General features: G+C 31.3%; 1 long non-coding RNA gene across 1 annotated transcript; it reads right to left on the reverse strand.

Annotated features, from left to right (window-relative positions):
* Positions 1 to 1,100: 1,100 nt before the first annotated feature.
* LOC138858300 (uncharacterized) lies at positions 1,101 to 6,085 on the reverse strand. Its single transcript, XR_011397447.1, has 4 exons — positions 6,024 to 6,085; positions 3,572 to 3,625; positions 1,559 to 1,612; positions 1,101 to 1,284 (listed from the first exon to the last, which is right to left on the reverse strand). It is a non-coding gene; the product is annotated as an uncharacterized lncRNA (long non-coding RNA).
* Positions 6,086 to 8,860: the final 2,775 nt, after the last annotated feature.

Here is an 8,860-nt window from a genome sequence, read left to right on the forward strand (position 1 = left end):
ATAGTTGTAACCTCAGTTTGATATTAATATTAGGTCAAGTAAAAAGTTCGTTTGGTTTTTATCTAAGAGATGGCGTTATTGTCCATAGTACTAGTGTTACGTGTCGCATCATGTCATACTATACGGCGTTGAAAACGTGTTTATTCACGCTAAAAGTTTGTCTTCGACAGTTTTTCGATTGATTTACTCAGTTCGTTGTGAGCGCTCGTCAAAGATGGACACCAACAGAGAGATTCGTTCGCTATATTTTACAATTTTTCTTCGATCAAAGCCAAAAAGCAGCCAAAGCGGATGAAAACAATAATTTAGTTTATGGGCCCGATACTCTAAACGAACGTGTAGCACAAAAGTGATTTGCTAGGTTCCATTCCGGTAATTTCGATGTCAAAGATGCAATACGATCATGGAAATAGTGGAAACAGATCGTCACGTGGGCACTTATTTAATTGCTGAGGAACTAAAGATAAGCCAGAAAACCGTTGGAACCATTTGCATAACCTTGGATTCAAAAAGGAGCTCGATGTTTGGGTGTCACACGAACTAACGCAAAAAACATGATGGACCGAATTTCTCGCCAGAAGCTCCTGGAGCTCGGATGGGAGAGTTCTAATGCACCCACCTTATAGTCCGGACCTGCCACTAAATGATTACCATCGTTTCCTGTCCATGGTGAACGCGCTTAATGGTGAGAAGTTACCCTCCAGAGAGGCCTGTAAAAATTGGCTCTCCGAGTTTTTTGGCAATAGGGATGCAGTCTTCTACGAGAGGAGTATAACGAAGTTGGCATCTCGTTGGCAACAAGTTTTTGAACAAAACGGCGCATATTGGACTTCAATCGGATATATGTACACAAAGTTATCATCTTTGGAGAAATCAATAAAAAACCGAACGAACTTTTGTTTTTCCTAGTATAATTCGGAGATGATATATTACAGTTTTCGTATATTATTTTGAGCATATTATTACTTTAGTAAAATAAACCTTACTGTTTATTTCATTCCATTATTTATTTAAATACACTATTTCCGCAACATACGATATACGCACGAATAATTTTTATTAAAACTACATATAAATTATTCGTACAGCACACTATACATATTTTATTTATGGCAACGTATACTTCAGCCTGCTATATTTGTCTAAATACCGGAAAATCAGCTCTCAGGTTATTTTTGCCATTAGTAATTTGAATTTTCATTTGTATGCTTAATATTAATTTGTACCTACTTTCTTCGATTGCTTTCCTGAATTGTCTCCGTCATTATTTGAGCCAAACTGAAACTGAAATTAAAAATATATTTATTATTATTTCTATGATATTACACCAAAGAAAATAATTAAACAAATCGAATATATTTATGTCTAGTAGAAGTCAAATATCAGCTTAAAAGTATCATTGTGACCTTAATCATATGAATCTACATTTCTGAGCGCATATCTTAATTTTCTGTTTTGCGTCCCATTCTTGACTTGTCTCCTTTAGTATCAATCATTTTATTTTGCCCCTTAGTAATTTGAATTTTCATTTGTATGCACATTATTAATTTGTACTTACTTTTTTCGATTCCATTCCTGAATCGTCTCCGTCATTATTTGAGCCAAACTGAAACTGAAATTAAAAATATATTTATTATTATTTCTATGATATTTCACCAAAGAAAATAATTAAACTGATCAACTATATTTATGTCATGTACAAGTCAAATATCAGCTTAAAAGTATCATTCTGACCTTAATCATATGAATCTTCATTTCTGAGCACAAATCTTAATTTTCTTTTTGCGTCCCATTCGTGACTTGTCTCCCTTATTATTTGAGCCAAACTCAACTTGAAATTTCTATTATATTTCTTAATATAGTCTAATGTTATGGGATAATATTAATAATCAATTAATGTGGGAATTATGTATTAACAGGTGGTTTTTATCTTTTCATGGTTGTATGTAAATCTTCAACCAATCGACATAGATATAGATGCAATCTACATTAGTCTGCACAAATTTGTATTTGTGTACCCCTATTGCTTAAATGAGCTAAGCATTCCGTACGTACATATCGTACAAGAAAGAGGAAATCATTTTACTACTGTATATTACCTATCGTATAAATTAATTAAAATACTTAATTTGATTGTAAACCTTTCACGCTTACAGCGAATAAGGAATCTTTGAATTCTCATCCTTTGTTGTCTAATATACACGTATATAGAGTTTTCCTTTAATATATAAAATTCTCGTGTCCGGTAATTGTTGTCAAATTCCTCCGAAATGGCTGGACCGCTTTTGATGAAATTGGGTGTGTTTAACGAGTAGGTCTGGAAATCTCCCAATATTTATTTTTCATACCCAAAACTATGAAATATAATTTTTTATTGTGACACATTTTTTCGTTTTTATTTTTCCACCCTCATGTTTTAATAGGGATTTTTATATTACTCTGATCCATCCGCAAAACCACCAAATGGCAGTCAACTACTATAATTGTAGTATATAGTATACTGTATAATATATTTTAAGGATTTATTAACTTAAATAAGATATAATTTACTTGTATACAACTCCCCTACATACCTAACCTTCCATATACGAGGTGGGATATGATAAAAAAAAGTAATCGCTACAATTCAACGTTAGAGCACTTGCATTTTTATTCATGAAAGCCTATTCTTATATAATCTAAAATTAAACTAGTTTTACTTAAACCGATTAATTATTAAACATTTATTATTATTTAAAAACATAAAAATAATTGCTCGGATTTTACTACCTTTTATAATTGGAGGATAACAAACCCCACATAGTACAGCAAGGTCTGATTAGTCACCTCCTATACGGAAAGTTAAAGTGTTAATTGTTTGAAAAAACTTTCCTAAAAAAAGAGATTCTAAAAATAACTTATATAACAAAACCACCAGTTTATAGTATATATATATATGTAAAGCTTTTCATCACCCACCAATAATTTTTGACTTTGAACCATATAAATTCCGAGAGTGTAAGATGTTGTGGTACACTCGTACTTAGCCTTTCCTTCTTTGTTCTTATTATTTTTGAAACGCGGACCAAGGACGCCATTACAGATAGTTGTTCTTTGCGAACGGACTGAGGACATCTCGATGTTGGTCCGATCGGGGCTATTTTTTTTTCATAAAAACATTTTATTGAAAAACTACTTAATTCTCATTTTAATTATTTATATTCGTTTCCCAAATATTTATAGTATAGTTGTAACCTCAGTTTGATATTAATATAATTTGGAGATTATATATTAGAGTTTTCCTATATTATTTTGAGCATATTATTACTTTAGTAAAATAAACCTTACTGTTTATTTCATTACATTATTTATTTGAATACATTATTTCCGCAACATCCGATATACGCACGAATAATTATTATTAAAACTACATATAAATTATTCGTACAGCACACTATACATATTTTATTTATGGCAACGTATATTTCAGCCTGCTATACTTGTCTAAATACCGGAAAATCAGCTTTCAGGTTATTTTTGCCATTAGTAATTTGAATTTTCATTTGTATGCTTAATATTAATTTGTACCTACTTTCTTCGATTGCTTTCCTGAATTGTCTCCGTCATTATATGAGCCAAACTGAAACTGAAATTAAAAATATATTTATTATTATTTTTATGATATTACACCAAAGAAAATAGTTAACCTAATCGACTATATTAATGTCATGTACAAGTCAAATATCAGCTAAAAAGTATCATTGTGATCTTAATCAAATGAATCAACATTTCTGAGCGTATATCTTATATTTCTGTTTTGCGTCCCATACTTGACTTGTCTCCCTTATTATTTGAGCCAAACTCTACTTGAAATTTTAATTATATTTCTTAATATAGTCTAAGGTTATGGGATAATATTAATAATAAATTAATGTTTGAATTATGTATTAACAGGTGGTTTTTATCTTCTCATGGTTGTATGTAAATCTTCAACCAATCGACATAGATATAGATGCAATATACATTTGTCTGCACAAATTTTTATTTGTGTACCCTTATTTCTTAAATGAGCTAAGCATCCCGTACGCACATATCTTACAAAAAAGAGGAAACCATTTTACTACTGCACTTATTTTTTTTCACTCTTACTAGATACAATATACCCATATATAACTCTTTGTGGTTTAAGTCAAAATTATTTTGTAAGGGTAGCAACATCTATGAATCTTAATTGTTGAATGTATAGGAAAGAAATGCACATAAAAACAATGATTCTATCTAAATCTGCTAACTGGAAAACAATTTGAAATACTTAGACGTTCCGAATTTGGTTCAAATATAATTTTAAAATTAAATTTTAAAATTAATTGATTATAAACAAATATAATTCCCATTCATTTTTACTAAGCCCAACTCTTGTTAAGCCAACGAAGACAACATTTAATAGAAATATACCATAATATAAAGAACTAATAACAAAACTTAATAACAAGGAACCAATATGGTTAGTAAGGAAAAGCGAAGTTCGGGTGTAATTGACCGTTTCGTACCCTTCCAATTTGCAAGGACCTTCAAGTGTTGACAAAACGTCATATTCAAAAATGTTATTAAGTTATATTATAGGTCATAGACTCAATTCGTAGTGTAACTATATGTTACTTGAACTCTGCGAAAAATATGTTAAAGTCGTCCTCTAATGAGATATATCTAACGTAAACATAACCAAAGAGACTAATTTTATTATATTTTGAAGATCGCAATTTATGATATTAGGGATATGAGGTTAAGACTAAGGTCTACTCTAGGATATATACAGTATAAGGCCAGCAGTAAGTTTGCAAATCTTTTATTGGGAGATTTACATGATTTTGTCTATATTTGGCATCACTACATATTAATAATATAAGAATAGTCCTATAAGTTTCATTAAGATACCTCCCATACCGTCGACAATATATAAGTAATAAAGCCAACCGGCTGTTTTTTAAATTAAGAGTTTAATTATGGCAAGTGCAAGCGTTTACCCGATTTTTTTTAATTTTAGGAACAGAATTGCATCGTAGGAAAAAAAATGCTCTTTCAATTTAATTAAGATAACTCCAGAAGTTCGAAAACCTTTCTATCTAAATGTTATCCCGATAAAATCTTAATTTTCACCCCGGTATTGGCGCTTGATTTGTATACTGAAAAGTGAAAATATCATGGAATTTAAAGCTGGATTAGCCGTGGTTGCAGTTCGACTTTGAACTGTACTGTATTTTGAATGGGAATATCAACATAGCCATAGCAACGAAATTTGGTTGATATCGGTGTCATATCTATTGCCATTCAGGATGTTAAATTGAATATCTCTCACGTATATAGTTATTGATTTATCGCACTTTAAGTATGTAGTTATTAACAAAACCTTCTTTCATTACGTACTCACCGCATTTATAACAAACAGTTTACATTCCTAAACATTTTATTTGATTACTGAATAAGCTTGTTCCTATCATGAAATTTAAAAGTTTGGTTGACATTCTTGGGTTGTCTTAATTTAACTCAAAATGCATTTCTTAATAATAAAAAAGGGCTAAGGACATTTCGGTGTTGAACCTATCGGGGCTATTTATTTTTTCATAAAAATTTTTTTTTGGAAAAATTACTTACTTCTCATTTTATTTATTTATATTCGTTTCCAAAATATTTATTGTATAGTTGTAAAATCAGTTTCATATTAATATAATTCGGAGATGATATATTAGAGTTTTCCCATATTATTTTGAGCATATTATTACTTTAGTAAAATAAACCTTACTGTTTATTTCATTACATTACTTATTTGAGTACACTATTTTCGAAAGATACGATATACGCACTAATAATTTATATTTAAATTACATATAAATTATCCGTACAGCACACTATACATTTTTTGTATATGGCAACGTATACTTCAGCCTGCTGTATTTGTCTAAATACCTGAAAATCAGCTCTCAGGTTATTTTGGCCCTTAGTAATTTGAATTTTCATTTGTATGCACAATATTAATTTGTACTTACTTTTTTCGATTCCATTCCTGAATTGTCTCCGTCATTATTTGAGCCAAACTGAAACTGAAATTAAAAATATATTTATTATTATTTTATACTATTTTTATATCATTATAGCAATGAATTAATTGTGGAAATTTTATAATGTTTATAACACTTAAACTAATCGACATAAACATAGATGTCAAATATCAGCTATAAAGTATAATTCTGGCCTTAATCATTTGAATCTACACTCGCCAGAAAAATTATCCGTACACCTCGACATGAAAACAATAAACTGAGAAATTTGTGATCAAATAACTTATTATGTATAAAAATAGTATCCAAAAGTTTTATTCAGTATTTTTACTACACTTTCCATGAGTTATTTTTTTAGACATACACTTTACAAAAAATTTCACAGAACAAAAACAAAAAAAGCTCACATAATGAAACAGAAAAAGTATTCGTACATTTTGATTATAATTAAATATAATTAAATTATTTTGAAAAAATTTAATATCCTAATAACTAGTAGGATAGCCCTTACGTTTTAGGACCTCGGCAAGTCGATGTGGCATTGAATGAACTAGTTTGGATGTGTCATGATTTGTAATTTTCGCCCATTCATTTATGATCACATTTTTGAGCATTTCTCTGGAGGTTATGGTGTGTTGGCGGATTCTGCGCTCCAGTAAATCCCACAAATGCTCGATGGGGTTGAGATCTGGAGATTGAGGTGGCGAGCGCAATTGATTTTTTATGTTATAAAGCAACCAAAGCCTGGTATTGTGCGCCGTGTGCTTTGGATCATTATCCTGTTGGAACCAAAAATCATCACCAAGCCCCAACTGCCGGGCACTTTCCTTCAAATTATTTTTTAAAATATCTTTATAGCCGAATTGATCCATTATTGTATCTATAAAAACGAGTTTGCCTATTCCTTCTGCCGCCATACACCCCCATACCATCACACCTCCTCCGCCATGTTTGACGGTGGGTAAAAGATTTTCTTTATCAAGTGCAGTACCAATTTTACGCCACACCAACTTTTTTCCTTTAATGCCAAAAGTACAAAACTTGCTTTCGTCGGTGAATAAGACCCAAAGTTCCCAAAACTCCCGAGGCTTGCTGATATATTTGTTTGCAAAATCCATACGTCTCTGTCTATTTACTTCGGATATAAAGGGCTTTCTACGCGCTACACGTGCGTGATACCCATCTTTCTTCAAAAATTTTCGTACAGTATCTTCATGGAGATCCTTGTCGAACAAATTTTTAATATTTTCACATATTTTCGTGCCAGTAAGTCGAGGATTTGCTTTACTGACTGTAATATTGTTCGTTTTTCTCGAACGGTTAATATACTTGGTCGACCAGAGCGCGGCTTTGGCACAATCGACTTAGTTGTTTTTAATGCTTCCACCACATACTGCACAGAAGAATGTGCCCTTCCTATCATTTTACCTATTTCACGGAATGATTTGCCTTATTTTCTGAGTTTAAGAATAATTTTTCTTTCGCCAGCATTAATTTCTTTAATTTTAGGGGTCATCGCGAATTTATGCACAATGAAAAATTATAATAACTTTAAGGTCAACCGTCAAATTCGAGATCAATTATACAATACAATATAAGCGCTTAAGGGAATGTATTTGTCATCATATTATAAGGGAAATATCCCGTTTTGATATGTACGGATACTTTTTCCGTTGAATTTAAGTAACTGTGTTTAGTTTTTTTCTGGGAATTTTTTTAAAGTGTTTGTCTAAAAGTAAAAAACGTATGGAAAGTGCAGTAAAAATATTAAATAAAACTTTTGTATACTATTTTTATACATAATAAGTTATTTGATCACAAATTTATCAGTTTATTGTTTTCATGTCGAGGTGTACGGATAATTTTTCTGGGGAGTGTACATTCCTAAGCATAAAACTTACTTTGTAGCTACTTTATTCCGTCCCATTCTTGACTTGTCTCCGTTATTATTTGAGCCAAACTCAACTTGAAATTTCAATTATGTTTCTTAATATAGTCTAACGTTATCTATTATATAATAGTATCCAACGGAGTTTTTGAACTCTCTGGAGTTACCAGGATTTCCACCACATAACTTGCAACTCAAAGTTGGTACAGTTATTACGATATTGCGTAATTTGAATCCACCGCGACTTTGCAACGGTACTCGATTTTCGGTAAAAAGACTTATGCCGAATTTGATTGAGGCAACCATTATTAACGGAAAGTACGCAGGGGAAAATGTATATATTCCTCGGATACCAATGATTCCGACTGATCTTCCGTTTGACTTCAAACGATTGCAATTTCCAGTTCGCCTTGCGTTCGCAATAACAATTAACAAGTCGCATGGCCAATCGCTTAGTGTTTTCGGGATAAATTGAGAAAATCATTGTTTTTCACATGGGCAGTCATACGTTGCGTGTTCACGAGTTGGGAAACCATTCGCTTTGTTTGTGTTAACGTCAGACCAAAAAACAAAAAATGTGGTTTTCCAAAGAGCACTTCAATGAAGCGGATAATTTGCGGACACGTATAACGCTTCGATTCAGTATTTACTTTGGATCCACTTTCATTTACTTAGAGAAGTTCAACTAAATAACACTTCATTTTTGTAATCGAAATGAATTCATTACTGTTGTGAAATGAAATAAAATTTTTCCTTTCCAAATATAAAACAAAAACAAAAATGGGCTTCATCTTTTAATCACCAAACGAAATATTACATAAAACGAAGCCATCTAGTGGCGAAACGGAGTTCGCCAGGTTTGCTAGTGATATAATAATAATCAATTAATGTGGAAATTATGTATTAAGAGGTGTTTTTTTATCCTCTCATGATTGTA

The sequence above is a fragment of the Bactrocera oleae genome, chromosome Y (genome assembly GCF_042242935.1).
Source record: "Bactrocera oleae isolate idBacOlea1 chromosome Y, idBacOlea1, whole genome shotgun sequence".
NCBI lineage: Eukaryota > Metazoa > Arthropoda > Insecta > Diptera > Tephritidae > Bactrocera > Bactrocera oleae.